The 23,684-nt window shown below is 42.5% G+C and overlaps 1 pseudogene; it reads right to left on the minus strand.

The window, feature by feature from the left end:
• Positions 1-14,529: 14,529 nt before the first annotated feature.
• On the minus strand, positions 14,530-21,607 carry LOC123049186 (serine/threonine-protein kinase RIO1-like; annotated as a pseudogene).
• Positions 21,608-23,684: the final 2,077 nt, after the last annotated feature.

The following is a 23,684-nucleotide window of genomic DNA, read 5'->3' on the forward strand; positions in this document are numbered from 1 at the left end:
AGGAGAAAAGGCCAGTAACGGGCCGTAAGTAACCGAATGCTGGAAATGAGCCCAAAAATAAATGGGCCCTAAGAAGGCCGAAAGATAACACGGGATGGAATCAGCCCAATGGAATAATGGGCCATTAATGGGTATGAAGCGGTACACTGTTCATTACGGGCCAGTTTCACCACGGGCTGTTAATGGGCCAAGAGTTACAAAGGGCCTCGTATGGGCCAAAAGACGTCATGGGCCATACATGGGCCAGAAGTTACAACGGGGTGGAATCATATTGGACGGCCCAGATGAAGCTACTGGGTTTAATTACGATAGGTCGTCACGGGCCGTGAGTTAGCGGGCCGTAAATGGGCTATATACGAACCGGCCATTAACAGGCTTTCCGTGGGCCGGCTCGCTAACTTTTGACCAAGTTAAACGGGCCGGCCTTTTCATCGGAATGGGCCTCTATTGGGTTGTGCCATGTGTCGACGTATCATAGGCGCCTCCTGTCCAACGGTGAGCCAACACGTGTTTCCTCCGGCCAATGAGAATTTTACACGTGGAGAATCCCCATAGGTCGGGGTTGTTAACGGGTTATCGGATCCAAAACCGGACCCGTTAGCTTAACAACGACCCATTACGGTGGATGCCACGTGTCGGCTGCCCTTGACGAAAGAACTTCCATGACGCACCATTTATCGTCATGGAAGTGGACACTTCCGTGATGATAATTTTTGTAATGACGAAACACTTCTATGACAGCACAAGTATGACTATCTTGATTCTGTCATAAAATCGTCATGGACGTACATGCATGACAGAAAATGTGACCTACTGTGACAAACATGTATCATCACGGAAGTGTAATTTTTTTTGTAGTGTCGTGGGAGACGTAGGATGAAGATGGTCTCTCCTAAACAACCCTGCAACCAAATAACAAAGAGTCTCTTGTATCCTCAACACACCCAATACAATGGTAAATTGTATAGGTGCACTAGTTCGGAGAAGAGATGGTGATACAAGTGAAATATGGATGGTAGATATAGGTTTTTGTAATCTGAAAATATAAAAACAGCAAGGTAACTAGTAGCAAAAGTGAGCAAAAACGGTATTGCAATGCTTGAAAACAAGGCCTAGGGTTCATACTTTCACTAGTGCAAGTTCTCTCAATAATGATAACATAATTGGATCACATAACAATCCCTCAACATGCAACAGAGAATCACTCCAAAGTTTCTATCGGAGAACGTAGGATGAAAACGTGCATCAACCCCTATGCATAGATTACCGTAATGTCACCTCAGGAATCCACGAGTTGAGTGCCAAAACATACATCAAGTGAATCAATAGAACATTCCATTGTCACCACAGATATCCCATCGCAAGACATACATCAAGTGTTCTGAAATCCAATACTCAATCCAACATATCGAAACCTCAAAGAGCAAAACTCAATTCATCACAAGAAGGTAGAGGGGGAGAAACACCATATGATCCAACTATAATAACAAAACTTGCGGTACATCAAGATTGTGCCAAATCAAGAACACGAGATAGAGAGAGAGAGAGAGATCAAACAGATAGCTACTGGTACATACCCTCAGCCCCGAGGGTGAACTACTCCCTCCTCGTCATGGAGACCACCGGGATGATGAAGATGGCCACCGGTGATGGTTTCCCCCTTCGGCAGGCTGCCAGAACAGGCTCCCGATTGGTTTTTCGTGGCTATAGAGGCTTGCAGTGGCGGAACTCCCCATCTAGGTTTCTTTTTGGGGGTTTATGGATTTATAGGAATTTTTGGCGTCAGTTTCAAGTCAAGGGGGTCCACGAGTCAGCGACAAGGCAGGGGCGCACCCTCCACCCTTGTCGTTGACTCAGTACTCTTCTGGCCCAACTCTTGTGCTTCGGGGGCTTCTTCTGGTCCATAAAAAATCACCGTAAATTTTCAGCTCGTTTGGACTCCGTTTGATATTCCTTTTCTACAAAACTCGAAAACAAGGAAAAAACAGAAACTGGCACTGCACTGGGCTCTAGGTTAATAGGTTAGTCCCAAAAATAATATAAAATAGCATATAAATGTATATAAAACATCCAAGATGGATAATATAATAGCATGGAACAATCAAAAATTATAGATACGTTGGAGACGTATCAAGCATCCCCAAGCTTAATTCCTGCTCGTCCTCGAGTAGGTAAATGATAAAAACAGAATTTTTGATGTGGAATGCTACCTAACATATTCATCCATGTAATATTCTCTATTGTGGAAAGAATATTCATATCCATAAGATTCAAAACAAAAGTTTAATATTGACATAAAAACAATAGTACTTCAAGCATACTAATAAGGCAATCATGTCTTCTCAAAATAACATGGCCAAAGAAAGCTATCCCTAAAAAATCATATAGTCTGGCTATGCTCCATCTTCATCACACAAAATATTCAAATCATACACAACCCCGATGACAAGCCAAGCAATTGTTTCATACTTTTGATATTCTCAAACCTATTCAACTTTCACGCAATACATGAGCGTGAGCCATGGACATAGTACTATAGGTGGAATAGAATATGGTGGTTGTGGAGAAGAAGAAAAAAAAAGGAGATGTCTCACATCAACTAGGCATATCAATGGACTATTGAGATGCCCATCAATAGATATCAATGTGAGTGAGTAGGGATTGCCATGCAACGGATGCACTAGAGCTATAAGTTTATGAAAGCTCAAAAAGAAACTAAGTGGGTGTGCGTCCAACTTGCTTGCACACGAAGACCTAGGGCAATTTGAGGAAGCCCATCGTTGGAATATAGAAGCCAAGTTCTATAATGAAAAATTCCCACTAGTATATGAAAGTGACAACATAGGAGACTCTCTATCATGAAGATCATGGTGCTACATTGAAGCACAAGTGTGGAAAAAGGATAGTAACATTGCCCCTTCTCTCTTTTCTCTCATTTTTTTCTTCTCCTCTTTTTTTTGATTGGCTTCTTTGGCCGCCCTTTTTTTTATTTCATGGGGCAATGTTCTAATAATGATGATCATCACATTTTTATTTACTTACAACTCAAGAATTACAAATCGATACTTAGAACAAAATATGACTCTATATGAATGCCTCCGGCGGTGTACCGGGATGTGCAATAACTCAAGAGCGACATGTATGAAAATTATGAATGGTGTCTTGGCCACAAATACTATGTCAACTACATGATCATGCTAAGCAATATGACAATGATGAAGTGTGTCATACTAAATGGAACAGTGGAAAGTTGCATGGCAATATATCTCAGAATGGCTGTGGAAATGCCATAATAGGTAGGTATGGTGGCTATTTTAAGGAAGGTATATGGTGGGTGTATGGTACCGGCGAAAGTTGCGCAGTACAAGAGAGGCTAGCAATGGTGGAAGGGTGAGAGTGTGTATAATCCATGGACTCAACATTAGTCATAAAGAACTCACATACTTATTGCAAAAATGTATTAGTCATCGAAACAAAAGACCATCGCTCGTCCCCGACCGCCACTCATAAGGAAGACAGTCAATAAATAAATCATGCTCCAACTTCGTTACATAATGGTTCACCATACGTGCATGCTACGGGAATCACAAACTTGAACACGAGTATTTCTACTATCCAAAATTACTCACTAGCATGACTCTAATATCACCATCTTTATATCTCAAAACAATCATAAGGAATCAAACTTCTCATAGTATTCAATGCACTTTATATGAAAGTTTTTATTATATCCCTCTTGGATGCTCATCATATTAGGACTAAATTCATAACCTAAGAAAATTACCATGCTGTTTAGAGACTCTCAAAATAATATAAGTGAAGCATGAGAGTTCCTCAATTTCTTGAAAATAAAACCACCGTCGTGCTCTAAAAAGATATAAGTGAAGCACTAGAGCAAATGACAAACTACTCCAAAAGATATGAGTGAAGATCAATGAGTAGTCGAATAATTATGTAACTATGTGAAGACTCTCTAACATTTAAGAATTTCATATCTTGGGATATTATTCAAACAGCAAGCAAAACAAAATAAAATGACATTCTAAGGATAGCACATATCATGTGAAGAAGCAAAAACTTAGGCTCAACCGAGGCTAACCGATGATTGTTGATGAAGAAAGGTGGGATGCCAACCGAGGCATCCCCAAGCTTAGATGCTTGAGACTTATTGAAATATTAATTAGGGATGCCTTGGGCATCCCCAAGCTTGAGCTCTTGTGTCTCCTTAATTCCTTTTATATCACGGTTTCCCTAAATCTTAAAAACTTCATCCACACAAAACTCAACAAGAACTCGTGAGATAAGTTAGTATAAATCAACGCAAAACCTTATCATTATCTACTGTAGAAAATCACTAAAATTATAATTTGACATTTCATACTAAATGCCTCTGCATATTTAATACTCCTATCCTCAAATAGAATCATTAAACAAGCAAACATATGCAAACAATGCAAACATAACAGTAATCTGTCCAAACAGAACAGTCTGTAAAGAATGCAAGAGGAATCATACTTCCCTAACTCCAAAAATTCTGAAAAATTACCACACTATAGAAAATTTGTTGTTACTTATTGTGTAAAAATTGCAAGATTTTATCATGTTCTGACTATTCACAAATATTCAGACAATGATAGAAAACTTTCTGTTTCCAAAACAGCAACATATATACTTGCAAAATAAGCATGGTAAAGGCTACACTTGACCTTTTTATTGAACTAAGAGATGCAAAATATTACTCTAAATAACAGCAAGTACATACTAATAAAAGAAAATGACGCTACAAGCAAAACACATATCATGTGGTGAATAAAAATATAGCCTCAAGTAAATTTACCGATGAACGAAGACGGAAGAGGGGATGCCATCTGGGGCATCCCCAAGCTTAGGCTCTTGGTTGTCCTTGAATATTACCTTGGGGTGCCTTGGGCATCCCCAATCTTAGGCTCTTTCCGCTCCTTATTCCGTATTCCATCGAACCTTTACCCAAAACTTGAATTCTTCACAACACAAAACTTAATAGAAAACTCGTTAGCTCCGTTAGTATAATAAAGCAAATCACCACTTAGGTACTGTTGTGAACTTATTCTAAATTTATATTGGTATTATATCTACTGTATTCCAACTTCTCCATGGTTCATACCCTCCGATACTACTCATAGATTCAACAAAATAAGCAAACAACACAATGAAAATAGAATCTGTCAAAAATAGAACAGTCTGTAGTAATATGGAAATTTTCCATACTTCTGTAACTCCAAAAATTCTGAAAATTTAGGAAAACTTGGAAAATTTGTATGTCAATCTTGTGTAAAAAATTCAGAGCAAAAGCATGCTTCTGTGATTTTTGAAAATTATTTTACTGGGCGCAAAAGTTTCTATTTTTTAGCAAGATCAAATCAACTATCACCATAGACCATCCCAAAGGTCTTACTTTGCAATTTATTGAAACAAAAGCTATAAAACATGATTACTACAATAGCATAATCATGTGAACACTCAAAAAAAGTAGGGGTAAATGTTGGGTTGTCTCCCAACAAGCGCTTTTCTTTAATGCCTTTCTAGCTAGGCATGATGATTTCAATGATGATCACATAAAAGATAAGAATTGAAACATAATGGGAGCATCATGAAGCATATGACTAGAACATTTAAGTATAACCCACTTCCTATGCATAGGGATTTTGTGAGCAAACAACTTATGGGAACAAGAATCAACTCGCATAGGAAGGCAAAACAAACATAACTTCAAGATGTTTAACACATAGAGAGGAAACTTGATATTATTGCAATTCTTACAAGCATATATTCCTCCCTCATAATAATTTTCAGTAGCATCATGAATGAATTCAACAATATAACCATCACATAAAGCATTCTTTTCATGATGCACCAGCATAGAAATTTTACTACTCACCACATAAGAAAAATTCTTCTCATTCAGAATAGTGGGAGCAAACTCAACAAAATAGCTATCATGTGGGGCATAATCCAATTGAAAATTAAAATCATGATGACAAGTTTCATGGTTATCATTATTCTTTATAGCATACATGTCATCACAATAATCATCATATATAACAACTTTATTCTCATAATCAATTGGAACCTCTTCCGAAATAGTGGATTCATCACTAAATAAAAGTCATGACCTCTCCAAATCCACTTTCATAAATATTATAAGAGTCAACACCCTCCAAAATAGTGGGATTATTACCTAGAGTTGACACTCTTCCAAACCCACTTTCATCAATATAATCATCATAAATAGGAGGCATGCTATCATCATAGTAAATTTGCTCATCAAAACTTGGGGGACAAAAATATCATCTTCATCAAACATAGCATCCCCAAGCTTATGGCTTTGCATATAACTAGAATCATGGATATTCAAAGAATTCATACTAACAACATTGCAATCATGCTCATCATACAAGTATTTTGTGCCAAACATCTTATTGACTTCTTCTTCTAACACTTGAGCACAATTTTCCTTTCCATCATTTTCACGAAAGACATTAAAAAGATGAAGCATATGAGGCAACCTCAATTCCATTTTTTGTAGTTTTCTTTTATAGACTAAACTAGTGATAAAACAAGAAACTAAAAGATTCAATAGCAAGATCTAAAGATATACCTTCAAGCACTCACCTCCCCGCAACGGTGTCAGAAAAGAGCTTGATGTCTACTACGCAACTTTATCCTGTTAGACGTTGCTGGGCCTCCAAGTGCAGAGTTTTGTAGGACAATAGAAAATTTCCCTCAAGTGGATGACCTAAGGTTTATCAATCCGTGGGAGGCGCAGGATGAAGATGGTCTCTCTCAAACAACCCTGCAACCAAATAACAAAGAGTCTCTTGTGTCCCCAACACACCCAATACAATGGTAAATTGTATAGGTGCACTAGTTCGGCGAAGAGATGGTGATACAAGTGCAATATGGATGGTAGATATAGGTTTTCGTAATCTGAAAATATAAAAACAGCAAGGTAACTAGTAACAAAAGTGAGCAAAAAGGGTATTGCTATGCTTGAAAACAAGGCCTAGGGTTCATACTTTCACTAGTGCCAGTTCTCTCAACAATGATAACATAATTGGATCACATAACAATCCCTCAACGTGCAACAAAGAATCACTCCCAAGTTTCTATCGGAGAACGTAGGACGAAAACGTCCATCAACCCCTATGCATAGATCACCCCAATGTCACCTCGGGAATCCGCGAGTTCAGTGCCAAAACATACATCAAGTGAATCAATAGAACATTCCATTGTCACCAAAGATATCCCATCGCAAGACATACATCAAGTGTTCTCAAATCCAATACTCAATCCAACATAAATAAACCTCAAAGAGCAAGACTCAATTCATCACAAGAAGGTAGAGGGGGAGAAACACTATATGATCCAACTATAATAACAAAGCTCGTGGTACATCAAGATCATGCCAAATCAAGAACACGAGAAAGAGAGAGAGATCAAACAGATAGCTACTGGTACATACCCTCAGCCCCGAGGGTGAACTACTCCCTCCCCATCATGGAGACCGTCGGGATGATGAAGATGGCCACCGATGATGGTTTCCCCCTCCGGCAGGGTGTTGGAACGGGCTCCCAATTGGTTTTTCGGGGCTACAGAGGCTTGTGGCGGTGGAACTCCCCATCTAGGTTTCTTTCTGGGGGTTTCTGGATTTATAGGAATTTTTTGTGTCGGTTTCAAGTCAGGGTCCACGAGTCAGCGACAAGGCAGGGGGGTGCGCCCTCCACCCTTGTCGTTTACTCGGGACTCTTCTGGCCCAACTCTTGTGCTTCGGGGGCTTCTTCTGGTCCATAAAAAATCACCGTAAATTTTCAGCTCGTTTGGACTCTGTTTGATATCCCTTTTCTACAAAACTCAAAAACAAGGAAAAAGCAGAAACTGGCACTGGGCTCTAGGTTAATAGGTTAGTCCCAAAAATAATATAAAATAGCATACAAATGTATATAAAACATCCAAGATGGATAATATAGTAGCATGGAACAATCAAAAAATATAGATACGTTGGAGATGTATCATTTAACGCCTTGGATATCATCATGACTAGAGGCTTCTCTCTTGAAAATAGCATATGGTGGGTAAACAAATTACTATTGGGCAATTGATAGAAAAGCAAATAATCATGACGATATCCAAGGCAATGATCATGTATATAGGCATAACGTCCGAGACAAGTAGACCGAAACGATTCTGCATCTACCACTATTACTCCACACGTCGACCGCTATCCAGCATGCATCTGGAGTATTAAGTTCACAAAGAACGGAGTAACGCCTTAAGCAAGATGACATGATGTACCAAAGTAAACTCACGGATGAATAAACCCCATCTTTTTATCCTTAATAGCAATGATACAATACGTGTCATGTCCCCTACTGTCACTGGGATTGAGCACCACAAGATCGAACCCATTACAAAGCACATCTCCCATTGCAAGATAAATAATCAATCAAGTTGACCAAACCAAATCAATAGATCGGAGAGAAATATGAAGCTATAACAATCATGCATAAAAGACTTCAGAGGAAACTCAAAAATAATATTCATGGATAATCTGATCATAAAATCACAATTCATCGGATCCCAACAAACACACCGCAAAAAGTGATTACATCGGATATAACTCCAAGAATATCGGGGATTGAAGATCAAATACAGAGAAGAAGCCATCTAGCTACTAACTATGGACCCGTAGGTCTGTGGTAAACTACTCACGAATCATCAAAAGGGCGTCAAGGTTGATGTAGAGCCCCTCCGTGATCGAATCCCCCTCCGGTAGAGTGCTGAAAAGGCTTCCGGATGGGATCTATCGAGAACAGGAACTTGCGGCGGCGGAAAAAGTATTTCATGGACTCCTCTGTTGGTTTCCCGATTTTAGAGAATTTATAGAGGCGGAGTTAGGTCAAAAGGAGCTACATGGGCCCCACGAGCCACCAAGGCGTAGGTAAAATGGAGCTACATGGGCCCCACGTAACAAGGGAAGAACTAGCCATAACGATAAAATGAGCAAACAAGAAAAAGGCAAACGGAAACTATTTTTTACTTTTGTAAAACACTTTAGAAGTGGGGGAAATGAAAGCAAGAGGCAAAGGCTAATAAAATAAATGCAAGGAGATGAAAGTTTATGTGTAGGTACTTGATATATGTTGATGATGTCTCCCAGGCAACGGCGCCCAAAATTCTTCCTGCTACTTGTGAGCTGCGTTGGGATTTCCCAAAGAGGACGGGGTGATGTAGTACAGCAGACATAAGTATTTCCCTCAGTTATGAAACCAAGGTTATCAATCTAGTAGGAGAATCACGCAACAACTCATTAGCAACACCTGCACACAAAATAACAAATCCTCGCACCCAACGCGAACAAGGGGTTGTCAATCCCTTGGCGGTTATTTACAAGATTAAATTGTATGGTGATAGATAGATCGAACAAAAATACAAAATAAAATAAATAAAGTAAAATTGAGGTATTTTTAGGATTTTTAATATATGATAAAGGTAGACCCGGGGCCATAGTTTTCACTAGAGGCTTCTCTCTTAAAAATAGCATACGCTGGATAAACAAATTACTGTTGCACAATTGATAGAAAAGCAAATAATCATGTCGATATCCAAGGCAATGATCATGTATATAGGCATCACGTCCGAGACAAGTAGACCGAAACGATTCTGCATCTACTACTGTTACTCCACACATCAACCGCTATCCGGCATGCATCTACAGTATTAAGTTCATAAAGAACGGAGTAACGCCTTAAGCAAGATGACATGATGTAGACAAAGTAACTCACGCATGAATAAATCCCATATTTTTATCCTTAATAGCAACGATACAGTATGTGTCATGTCCCCTACTGTCACTCGGATTGAGCACTGCAAGATCAAACCCATTACAAAGCACCTCTCCCGTTGCAAGATAAATCAATCAAGTTGACCAAACCAAATCAATAGATCGGAGAGAAATACGAAGCTACAACAATCATGCATAAAATAGTTCAGAGAAACTCATATAATAGTCATGGATAATCTGATCATAAACTCACAATTCATCGGATCCCAACAAACACACCGCAAAAAGTGATTACATCAGATAGAATTCCAAGAACATCGAGGAGAACATTGTATTGAAGATCAAAAAGAGAGAAGAATCCATCTAGCTACTAACTATGGACTCGTAGGTCTGTGGTTAACTACTCACGAATCATCGGAAGGGCAGCAAGGTTGATCTAGAGCCCCTCCGTGATCGAATCCCCCTCTAGTATAGTGCCGGAAAAGGCCTCCGGATGGGGTCTCTCGAGAATAGGAACTTGTGGCGCCCTACCCCCTGGGCGCGCCATGGTGCCTCGTGGGCCACTACTCCATCTTCGCGTCCCCTCCCGAAGCTTCTAGGATCTCTTATGTCCAGAAAAAATCTCCAAAAGGTTTCGTGGCATTTGGACATCGTTCGGTACTCATATTCTGGAAAACCAAAAACAGGCAAAAAAACAGCAACTGGCACTACGCACTAAGTTAATAGGTTAGTCCCCAAAAATGATATATAATTGCTTGTAAGTGTATATAAAACATCCAAGAATTATACTATAATGGCATGGAACAATAAAAAATTATAGATACGTTGGAGACGTATCACTTGTTGATCCAGCCAAAAGCTGGATTTGACACTTTGACAAAAGCTTGCTAGAGACCATCACTTCAATGGAATCTTCCTCGTGTGGGTTCGATAACCCGGGGTCACCTCTGGGGAAATAAGTGTCGGATACTCTTTTATATTCCAATACCGGATCAATAAGAGGAGGTATCAGTCATGCTGGTTTGATGAAGTTCCTGATATAATGAAGAACATTGTATATAGTGAACAATCCCTGTTTGTATAAATGAAGTTGCCATTTATCTCAAAAAACGTGATAAAATCTTGAAATTTGTACACACTAAGAATGTATGAGTTCTCTATTACAGGTTAATATGTCAGAATTTTTGGAGTCACGGAAGTACGTTAATATATTCTTCCTTTACAAACTGTTCTATTTAGATAGATTGTTGATATAGTTGCATTGTTTGCTCATGTTTGCTTATTTAATGTTTATATTAGTGGGTAGAGATGTTAAATATGTGTAGGCATTTAGTGTGCAATGTTTAATTATAGTTTTTATGATTTGCTACAGAAGAGAATGTTATGGTTTTGAATTTATTTTGCACTAATCTATCTCTGGAGTTAAGCTTTGTGTGAATGATGTTTTCATGATTTGGGTGAGATAACGATATGGGGACAATAAGGAGCAGAAAGATCCAAAGATTGGGGATGCCCAAGGCACCCGAAGGCAATATCTATGGAAGACTCAAGAAGCTACGCTTGGGGACGCCTCGGATGGCATCCCCTCTTTTGTCTTCAAAACTATCGGCATGCCCCACTCGAAGCTATATTTTAATTCTTTACATGATATGTGCTATTCTTGGAGCATCTTTTTGTTTTGTTTTCTGTTTGATATAATCTTTAGATCTGAAAATTTTGATTTGGAGAGAGTTTATACATAGCTACCTATTTACTTAACTACTATTTGTTCTTCACTTATATCTTTTGGAGTAGTATATTTTTACTCTTGTGCTTCACTTATATCCTAAGAGTATATTTTGGAATGAATTGAATAATGTAAATTGGAAATTATATATGTTTCATGTGCTTATCTCATGAGGAGTAGTGGCTTCACATTGGGTTTAGAAAGTAAATCTATTGAGATTTAACAAACACAATATTGGTCATTTGAACAACTTATGAAAGATTAGTACAAAGAAGAGAGATTTCACATGCAAATATACTATCTTGGACATCTGTTGTGATTGTGAACCCTCATTAAATATTTTCACACTTGATCAAATGGTTTATGTTGGACAAGGAAGGCAATGTAATGGGTTATGTTTGTGTATATTTGCATATAAGTTATATTGTCATGGATCCTCCAACATGTGGTGTTTGTTTATAATCTTTGCTAGCCAAATATTTCCACACTAAGTAGAAATGCTACTTGTGCATCCAAAGACCAAAAACCCAGTTTCTTCCATGAGAGTCCACTATAACTATCTACCGATTGAGCAAGATCCTTCAAGTAAGTTTTCATCGGTACATGCAATAAAAAATGTCATTAAATATGTATGGTCTTTTATTGGAAGGGAAATAAGCTTTGTATGGTGGTGGAGTAATAAAAGAGACAGGCTGCTCAATAAAGGTCATTTTCATAAGGGCAAATATTAAAATGATGTTCCTTTTCATTAAGAGTTTAGACATCCAAATTCAAAAAGCGCATGACCTCTGCTTCTCTCTGCGAAGGGCCTATCTTTTACTTTTCTGTTAAGTTTCATTCTAGTTCAATTACTTATTATTCCAACTTCAGATGTTCTCCACTTGGCAAACATTATGTGGTGGGGAAATATCCAGGCACATATATCCAGTTGAATATACATGATCATGAGTTATTATTGTTGACAATTATCTCTATGGTAAATAAGTTGGGACGTCAAACACTAAACCACCATCTTCCTTTGTGTCTGATGGAAACAGTTTATTCTAAAAATATGATATTGAGTGCTAGCAATCATTAGAAGACTATATGATACTCCCTCTGTCCCATAATATAAGAATGTTTATCAAGCTTTGTTAGGTTGGAAAACGTTGTTATATTATGGGATGGAGGGAATAGTTGAGTATGTGAAGTTTGCTAAAAAAACGCTTACATAGACTCCTGTGAAAATATAATGAATTGTAATTGTATGATGACTGGGAACATAGTTTGTTGGGTTTCAAGAGAGTTTATTGCCTACACCTTAACATGTAAATAGATTGTTACTTGATTGTGAGAAGTTTTATGAGAAAAGTTGCGGCGGCGGAAAAAATGTTCCTACACCTTAACTTATTAATCTAGTGGCCTTTTCTGGCATTCTGCCGGTGGGGGAAGCCATTGGAGGAGGCCTTTTTATCAACCTTGTTGTTCTCATGGTGAAGTGTGAGTGGTTCATCCTCGGGGTTGAGGGTATGTACTAGTAGCTATATGTTTAATCTCTCTCTCTCTCATGTTCTTGATGGATTCGACGTTGATGTATCATGAGCTTGATTATTGGATCTTATGATGTTCATCTCTCTCCATCCTTTTTGTGGTGAATTGAGTGTTGCTCTTCGAAGTTTCTTTATGTTGGATACTTTGGATTTGAGATCACTTGATGCATGTCTAGTAATTAACTTGCAAATACCTGTGGTGACATTGGTGTACTCTTAGCATAAAGGTTGAACGACACGTATCATATGGTTTTGTCGTAGTACGATCTCTAGGGCTATCCTTGACACTTTGGGGGTGGTTCAATAGATTGATTGTAAACACAACTTTGAGGTGGTTTGCAACCTACGCGATTTCATCGTGCTTTCTCCGATAGAATAGAAACTTTGGAGTGATTCTTTGCCGCACTTTGAGGGATTACAATGATGTTCAAATATGTTAATGATGTTGAGAGTTGACACTAGTGAAAGTATGAACCCTAGGCCTTGTTTTCAAACATTGCAATACCCTTTTTACTTGCTACTTTACTGTTTTATTTATTCAGATTATAAATATATATTTCTATCATCCATATCACACATATATCATCATGTCTTCGCCAAACTAGTGCACATCGTATGATTGACAACTGTATTGGGTGTGTTGGGGATAAATGAGATTTCTTGTATTTAATTGCAGAATTGTTTGAGAGAGAACCATCTTCATCCTACACCTTTCACGGATTGATAAATCTTAGGTCATCCACTTGAGAGAGATTTGTTGATGTCCTATAAAACTCTGCGCTTAAAGGTCCAACCAAGTCTACATGAGTAAAGTTGCGTAGTGGACATAAAAGGGCCAGTCGTGGCGGTCGGCAGAGGGAGAGTCGCGATCCGTGGAGTGCCGGTCACTGACATTGAAGGGGCCATCACGACAAGCGACGGTCGGTAGAGGGAGAGTAGCGATCCACGGAGTGCTGGTCACTAACATTGAAGGGGCCATCACGACAATCCATCGCAGCGGACACGACGATCGAAGACAAAACCTATCAGTATGCACTTACGAACTGGTGTTATGAACTTTTTCATTAAAAAGAGTAATTGACAAAAAAAACTACCGCTTTAGAGGCATTGGTTCCAAAAATCTACCACTTTTAAATTATTGACTAAAATCTACCATAATAGTGCTAAATACTACCACTTTTAGTTAATAACCGGTTTAGACGATTTATAAACACGTTTATGGCAGGCGGGACCCACCTCCCAGGGCTGATGTGGCAGGAAAGTCAACTCTGTTTATTTTGACCATTACATTTGCCATTATTGTAGGTGGGACCCACCTGTCAGTTTTATTAAAATCCAAGGCCAGCCCGGCCCAGGAATTTCGGTCCGAGCTCGGGCCGGGTTGTCGAGCTGGGCTGCCATGCCCGGGTTTACGTTGGAGACACTTTGCAATCAAACAAGCAAGAAGAGAAACATTTCTTAGCTGGAAAGTCGCAAAACAAAACTACATTAGCAAGGCACCATTTGCAAGGTTGCTGGAACACCTGTTGAGCTTCAGGGAATCAGGGCTGTGCAATTTAAAAAGCGAAAAGAACAAGAAAAACACGACTCGGAATCCATTAACATTTGATTGCGTCATCACTGGAGAAGCATCATCTTTTCTCCTTATAAACACTATCTCACGGAATTCATTCAGTATAAATTGGCCGAATGTTGCCCGCAGAGATTGCTACCGCGTGCACTTTGCTTTTGCCATTTTCTTCTTCTTCTTCTTCACGGCCTTTGGCCTCTTTGTCTTCCGAGCTTCTCTCTTCTCTTCTTTCATTTTCTTCTTCATCTCCTTCCGAGCAGCCTTCCTCTCCTCAGGTCCCATCTTGGGAGTACTTTGCAACGACCACTTATTTTGCACATTCACTGCGTTATGTGGCAACTCTTCTTGCTGCTGCTTTTCATCACTACGCGTGTTTCTTTCAGCCCGCACAAATCCTAGCAATGGCTGGTTATAAAGCTTATCCGCTGGTGGCTCATAACCCAAGAAGGATGGGCGTTGCAACATTGACATGTTGACTATATCAGCCTCACACTGCTTCACGTAATCCAACGTCTACACAAGGAAATCAAGTGAATTATTGTTAAACCCATCCTGCTAGTCCAAACATGTATAGGAAAAATGAAATTAAACACAGACTTCCTGAATCCTATGCATTAAACCCAACAAGAGGAACATCATCCATCTAAGACTTTGATTCATGAGTACCACAACATAGTAAGTGCAAGTTTGCCTGCCAGCAACATCTCCTAACTAGGAGGCTAATCATTTATGGCAAATATGAGCAGATGACGGTTCAACTAATCTTACCTGCACCATGACTGTTGGAGATATTTCATCATCATTTGCGAGTATATCTCCATTCTCCAACATCTTTTGCTGAACCTGTGATTAACACAATACAGCCAACCCATCAGATTCTTCTTTATCCATGATGCAGCATGCACCATCGCCAATTTCTCTCCATTCGACATACCTGTTCTAGGTAATCATCCACATCGTCATCCGCAATGCTTCTATCAATCACAAAATTAATTAGATCTGTTACTGTCATGACACCAACACCTCGTTTCTTAAAGAAGTTCTGCACAAAATATTGCATATATCAGACAGCAATTTATTAATATACACGTGTGGTGCTCTATCCAGCTTTTCACTTACAGAAACATGCAAACAATCTTCCTTTAAGAAGTCCAACGCCGAAGGGTGATCGAGGTCAATTGATTGCGAAACATCAATGATATGTAAGTGGCCCTGCACAACAGAAGAGGGATATAAGAACCGGTTTTCTGGAACAATGGTAAGATTACTGGAAAAAGCTCAAAACAGGTTTTCATTACCTCAAAACAAAGAATGTTATATTCACTCAAATCGCCATGGACCAGCTTGCACTTTTGGTAAAGTGTCCTCATTATCATAACAATCTGGAAACATGGTGCAGTAAGTACATGAGAAAACTGAAAATGATATACAAATACTGCAATCAAGAATGAGAGCTTTCATCGGTCTTGATTCTCTTAACCCAAATCTAGTGTATGACAAAATCATAATGACTAACAGTACATATAATACACATCAGCAACAGAATAAATGAAAGATAGAGCCTGGGATTACAATGTGAATAAAATATCATAAAATATATTTTACACGAGGACTTGTGGAAATGTAAATGACCATTATAACAGGTGGAACTACAAAGCCTCCTCAAAAAAGTTATATTTAGAAAATATTGACCATTGTTCAGTCCAGGAAAACTAGACTGCTGGCGCGTATTTGCATTGTAGGACTTCACTAAATTTTTAAAGTGCTGACAAAAATACAACCCAAAAATGCTTTTTGTTGTTGACTAAAACATGACCTGACAATTGAGGAGTGGGGAAGATAAGTGCAACGAAAATAACATTAAGAAGTTTGTTATAGCTAAAAAGGTTCTTGTACCATCACGGCATCACCGTCCCTTGCAACAAACCATACTCCAAATGTGAATTATGATATATAGAGTATGCTAAGTTGTATAAAAAGGATATTAAGTTCCAACTTTGAACCATCCAGTTAGACTATCAATACAACAGGTAATGGTTCAGATCCTTTTATAGCTATCCCGTTAAGAGAGAACACTGTTTTGACTTGTCATGTACGGATGTACCTCCAAGTAAGCTCCACGCAGCTTGTCATCCGACAAAGCAGCATCCTTAAGACGAGGAGCCGCCCAACCTCCTTTCCCTGAAGGATAACCAAAGAGTTTGTATCAGAACGTATATCAACTATACTTTATCCTGCAAGCAAGATAAGCATGTTCCAAACTAAAAATAAATAACTACAAATATACCATTGTTACACAAGAAAGTTGTGGAATTACCTATGAATTCCATCGCCAATACATGAAGCTTCTGGAGCAATGGTTTTGGGCATCAAATTTTAGCTGCTCTCACTCTGTAACGAGAGTTACAGAGAAATAGATGGATTCAAATACTAGAAATTATAGGAGAACAAACGATTAAGGAGTGATAGACTATCTTTTTATAAAAGAAGGGCAGGCCGGTGCACGTAGCTCCCGCTTGCACGGGGTCCGGGGAGGTTCTGACCACTTTGGGTCTTTTGTACACAGCCTTTCCATGCATTTCTGCAAGAGGCTGCTTTAAGGACTCAAACCCGTGACCTCATGATCACAAGGCAACAACTTCACCACTCGCGAGGGCTCCCCTAACTTACTAAAATTAAACACAACAATAATAGCTTCCTAACTTACTAGAGTAAAAACAATATGAAATTATGAATAAGGCATGAAAAATATGTCCCACCGTTTAAGATTTCTCATTTCCTTTTCAGCCCAGGTCTTAACCATTTTCCGGGGATTATGCTTGCAGTAACCATATCTAAAACGATAATCTCCTTGAACATATCTGTCTCTATCCCTGCAATAAACAAACGCCATTCACGCCTTTTCAGATCAATTCTTTTAACAACTACGAAAAGGATAAAGAGCATATCAAATGACACAATGCTGCAATATGTTTCAACAAGAATCTATAGGGGGTAACAAACAAGTGTAAAGAATCAAATCTTACTTAAAGACCGGGACAGAGGTTTTATAGACTTTGATTGCTAGCTCCTGGCCATCTATCTTTGTTGCATGATAGACATTTGCCTGCACAGAAAGAGGATTAATGTTGAATATGGAAGTAGATATACCCAATCGGGAAAACAGATAACTGAAACCAGCAGATAGAGCAGCATTCTCTTTATTCTATTTACCAAACAAGGAGCTGGTATTTCATTTATTAATGTTCTAACGCTTTTAGGTCTGCAGGAAAGAGAAATACACAGATCGAAGGAAATAGTTCAGTAGCACACGCACTGGATTTTAGTGTTTACCTCCTTTCCTGTAGAAATGCAGCCATTTATATTATTGAAATCACCACGATTCAACATCTTGAACAGAACCATGCGTGTTCTTGGGTCAATGGCCTGCATATAAACGAATTACTTCACTGATGAAGTTATTACATAAATGTAAAGTAACCGATACTTCATTAAGCATCAGAAAGAGCATGGTTAATGCTTGTATAAGAGAAGAAACTTCTACCCCTCAGCCGTATGTACAAAAGAAAAAGATAATTAACGTGGTAGTCAGGCCTAATGAAAAACTGCAATCAGCAAAATAATTTAGATAATATCACCTCAGGAAATTTCACTTAAGTAGCCAACATTACTCCAACAAAAAGAGTTGGTGACTCATGGTGCCATTTAGATCATACATATAGCTGGGAATTAAACGAGTTCCAAAAATGTGAAATAAGAAGATACTTTCTGACCAAGCAGACTCAATGCCAGCTCGATTGGAAGGGAATGGAATGGTACATCAGGATTATGCAGGATTGCAAGTGCATGCAGACATGCTCAGCTCCAAAAGGCATAGGACAGAATAAATATCACTTAGCAGAGAGCATTGAAAGACCTGTTCCACCGTAGCACGATCGGCCTTCTCATGGTTCCTTGTGTTGAGTAACGTGATTGTATTAGGAAACATAGAATAAACTAGGAAGTATTCTGGCTTGTCTTGTACTCCAAGTAGATCATGTACTCCTATATATATATGCCTACGAGGCTCAAGCAATATAATGATATATTCCACCAATCTTCCTCTCTTCCTTCTAACATGGTATCAGCCTAACCGATCCAAACCCTAGCAGCGCCGTCGCTTCCGCTCCGCGCCGCCCCCGGGGCGGTCGGTCTCCATGATCGCCGCCGGGGGCCGCGCAGCCCGTACGTAGGGTTCGCCCGCCGGTCCTGTTGACCGGCTGCCCTAGAGAGTCTTTTTCCCGAGCCCTTGCTCCGGGTTTTTTTTATCGCTCTCTCGCCGGTCGTTTTGATCGGCGTTTTTCTTTTTGGTTTTCCAATCTAATCTTGATCGGTTTGCGTCGCCCGCCGCCGCCGTCGACCCCCGTGCGCCTCTACTCTGACCCCGGCGCGACCAGCCGGCCTCTCCTTCGACCCGGCGGCCACGCGCGCCGCGGCGGCCTGTCCGGTCCAGCCGCCGTCCGCGCGTCGGTCCGCCCGTCGGCCTGCGTCCGCCGTCACCACCCTGCTCCGACCGGAACACCTGCATCACCCCGACCCGGCGGCCTCGCGCCATGCGGCGGCCAATCATAGCCGCCCTGCCGCCCGCCGTCGCCGGCCTCATCGCGGACTCCGCTGCCACCCCGCCTCCACCGAGCGGCGTCCCCGACCTCGCGCGCGATCGACTCGATCACCCGCTCCCCGCCGCGATCCGCCTCATCTACGCCGCGTGACCGACCTGGCCCGTTGGTCACGCGCGCCTCCGCAGGTCCCGTGAAGATCGTCCCCGAGTTCAGCGCGCCCCTCCACCGATCGAGCAACGGGCTGCCGCTGCGTCGCCCCGTCGGGCCGCAGCGCTGCCGCCCCGTGGTTCTCCTCACGGCTGCATCGACTCGTGCGTCGCCGCTGCGTCGCCCCTACGGGCCGTAGTGCCGCGATACGCGGTCTCTGCCGCCGCCCGAGGCCGTCCCCGTGGCTGCACCGACTCGCGCGCCGCCGTTGCGTCGCCCCTTCGAGCCGCAGCGCCACGGCCCGCGGTCCCAGCCGCCGCCCCGAGGTCTTCCCGCCGTCGCCCCGACCTGCCCGCCGCCACTGCGTCGCGCCTTCGGGCCGTAGCGTCGCGGCCCGCGGTCCACTCTGCCGTCACCGCGTGTCGACCTCCCGTGGTATGCGCCGCGCCGTCTCCCTTGGCGTGGGAACGCCACCGTCCGCGCCGGTCTTCGTCACGCTGTCAGGGTTCTTCGCCTACTTCGAGCACCGCCGCCGCACTCCCAACCTAGCCGCCGCCGCCGCCGTAAGGCCGCCGCCGCCGCTCTTCTTTGGCCGCCGTCGTCGCTACCCCCGTAGCCGCCGCCGCCCGTCCACCTCCTTCGTCTTCGTCCTGCACCAGCCCGTCACCAGCGTCGCCGTCATCTACCCCGACCACTTCGTCTACTCCGACAACCGCGGGCGACATCGGCCCCGCGCCGACTGGCGCCGCAACCGTCGTCGAGTTCTTCTCTGCTGGCCCCTCTGACTTCTCCGACATGGCGTACAGCTCGTGCAGGTCTCTCATCTACGCATGCCTGGTGCTGGCAACACCGATGCGTGCCTTCGTCCATGACGTGTCCCCGGGCCTGGCAAGCCTGGTGCGGCGCTTCGTCAACTTCGTCTTCGTCCGTCTACGCATGCCCGGTGCTGGCAACACCGGTGCGTGCCTTCGTCTATGATGTGTCCCCGGGCTTGGCAAACCCGCCGCGACGCGTCGTCAACAACAACTTCTTCCCGGCGCACCACTACTTCGACACCACTGCGCTCATGCTAACTCGGCGCCTCCTTGCGCCCGCGGCTCCACGCGACTTCCTCGACACTGGCTACCCCGACTCGACATCAACCACGGCATTCTTTGCACGGCTACCTCGACCACGGCTACACCACCCTACGCTCTCGGCTACATCGACATCGGCACAAAGGGCTACCGCCTTGCTTGAGCAACCTCGTCGGTTTCCACTCCAGCCACGACTTCCGCGATGCGTCGACCGTTACGACTGTGGGGGGGTGTCCGTCGGCTTGCCTTCGGATTCTTCTCCAGTCTCACCGTTTGCGTCGCTACCGTTGCGACTGCCGGGGATGTTGAGTAACGTGATTGTATTAGGAAACATAGGATAAACTAGGAAGTATTCTGTCTTGTCTTGTACTCCAAGTAGATCATGTACTCCTATATATATATGCCTACGAGGCTCAAGCAATATAATGATATATTCCACCAATCTCCCTCTCTTCATTCTAACACCTTGTTTTGCCAATTGCTGTGTCCCTTATGCTGTCCCTGATTGCAGTCGTTACCGAATTTGACATCCCCACGTTCATTCTACCTTCCCACTCCTAATAGGTACAAAATCCATCACATAAGATATTGAACACAACGTACCATAACACGAGATTGTAGACATCATGCACAAGCAAATAATTCACCACTTAGGCTCTATAGAAGGCGAAGAGTTGAAGCTGCATACCTCCAAGGGCGTGACCCGCATGTGGGAGGCGAGCCTCTGCGTGCGGTTGGAGAGCGGCTGAAAGGGGCGGGAGAGCACGCCACCGTGGGCGTTCGGCCTCCGCGCCACGGCCGCGCCTCCGACGGTCGAGAAGGCGGCGGATGGCCGGGCTGAGCCATCAGGGCCCTCGACGGCGTCGAGCCAGTCCAGGCCATCGCCAACTTCGGAGTCGGAGATATCTTCCGAGACGTCGGACTCGGACCACTCGTCCGCAGGGTCGAGCTCGACGTGCACCATCTTCGACGACAGAATGCTCGACCTTCACCGAAATCTGTGCCTTGCTGCTCTTCGCGAGCCACCGCCCACGCGCAGAGTCGCCGCCTTGCCGCTGCTCGCCCGCCGCCGCCGCCTCCTTGCCGCTGCTCGCCCGATCGATGGCTAGTGGCCGGTGTCTGGTGGGCCTCTTCGTTAATATGGGCCGTGGGCCAACTACTTTGGTTCGGTTTCTTCGGTTCTTCGGTTAACACAGGGTATCCCTCAAAAAAAAAAAGGTTAACACAGGGTAATAACCGCAGATCTCTTTTTAGAAAAGAGCCGCATGTCGAGGGTAATAACCGCAGATCTACCGCTAAAAAAAACCGCAGATCTGTGCTCAAAAAATAAATAACTGCGGGTCTAGCCGATCACCAAACTCTAAAAAAAATCACAACTGAACAACAAATTAACTTTTATTTCAAGAGTAACCCTAGGCGTATCATATTATTGAGAACTAGGTTGTAGCCTAGTGGCAAAGGGTCACAGTGGTGCATCCAGCGGTCAGAGTCCGAATCCCGTCGGGAACGAATTTCCAGTTCCTCACCCGGGTGGGCTTCTTCTATATAAAAATATGTCCCGTCCTGGGTGCTAGTGCCGATGGATCTCATTTTTTGACAATGGGGTTATTCGGTTTGGTTAAGTTCCGGTTTTGGTTAACTTCAACTCGGAGACATCTTCCAAGACGTCAGACTCGGGTCGCTGGTCCACGGGGTCAACCTCGACATGCACCATCTTCAACGACATGATGTTTCGGTGGAAAGAGGACCGACGCTTTTCCTCGCGTTGCCGACAACTGTAGAATGGGGAGAGAGGAGAGACGAGAATGGGGAGAGCGGTAGAATGGGCAGCGGTAGAGTGTGTTGGACCCTGTGGACCACCAGAAACAAATTTATCATTGAACGAGTGTCCCTAACAAACCGGTTGACTGCATTTTCAAAATGTCTATTTTGTTACGGCATTGGATATCTCTGACTAAGGGCGATGACATGGCGACTGTGGAGCTCCTGATATGTCGCGTGCGGACAACGGCGGCCTCCATTTTGGATAAAGATCAGGGCCAGCCAGCTGTAGTTGAGGCTTTGCTACGTCGTCGTCTATCTTCTGTTAGACTACTCACAATGGGGAGTAATTTTGACTAGTAACATGCATATGTTATTACCTTCATAGTGGGGAGTAACATATGTGTGGTGTCATGCAATACTTCATTTATTAGCTTGTAGACTCATCTTGTCTTGGTATGTCTGATGTTACTCATAGTATGAGTAACTAGCTATATTACTCAATTCATCTCTCTCCTTATTAAATCATTGCCACATAAGCAAATTTGCTTAGTTTGACTTTATGTTACTACTGAAGTTACTCCCACTGTGGGTAGTCTTGTGCCCTTTTGGTTACTCTCCTTTGGCATGCGTGCTTTCATGCCAGTTGTGGCCTGCCATGTTGCTTTGAACTTGTCTGCTTAGGTGTACTTTTGCTCGGTGTGGGTGGTTTGTAAGCCTCTGTTGAACACTTGGTGGCTTTATTAAATTAAAATCGGTCCTCGGCCTTTTATCTAAAAAGGTGAGGCAAGAGATGATCATGAGAAACCCTTGTCCGTGGCTGTAAATATACTTAAAAAGTGACTTAAGCCGAGATCCGCCAGGGTGTATTAGGCTAGGACTTGAGTGCAACTAGTCTACATCAAAGGCCCTAAGGCTAGTCATAGTGGGGAGTAACTTAGACTAGTAACATACATATGTTACTAGTCCATGTTACCATGTTCATAGTGAGAAGTGTCATAGGTGTAGTAACATACATATCTTCATTTATTGCTTTGTAGACTCATTTTGTATTGGAAACCGCTATGTGATGGTAACATATTATGTTATTCTATTTGTCTCTCTCCTCTTTAATTACATGACACATCATCTTTTTTCCTTATGTGGCATCTATGTTACTACTTATGTTACTCCCACTATGATTAGCCTAACCTCTGAAGTGTCCAACCCAAGGCAGCCTAGTTCGGCTGATGGGCTGGCTACTGCTGAGTCGATCTAGCTTATGTTGTCTAGGCGGCCAAGGCGTGGCGACCGTGTTGACGGATGGTGGTGTAACGGTGTACACGTTCAGGAACAGAGTATAGAGTGACCAGTGGCGGAACTAGGTTGTTTGGACACCACACGAGCTAGTTAATCTGTATCGCAGGTGTAAAGTTGTGGTGGAGTTACAGGTGGACAGAATGGGTCGCCGCCCA

Source organism: Triticum aestivum, chromosome 2D (genome assembly GCF_018294505.1).
Source record: "Triticum aestivum cultivar Chinese Spring chromosome 2D, IWGSC CS RefSeq v2.1, whole genome shotgun sequence".
NCBI classification, from domain to species: Eukaryota; Viridiplantae; Streptophyta; class Magnoliopsida; order Poales; family Poaceae; genus Triticum; species Triticum aestivum.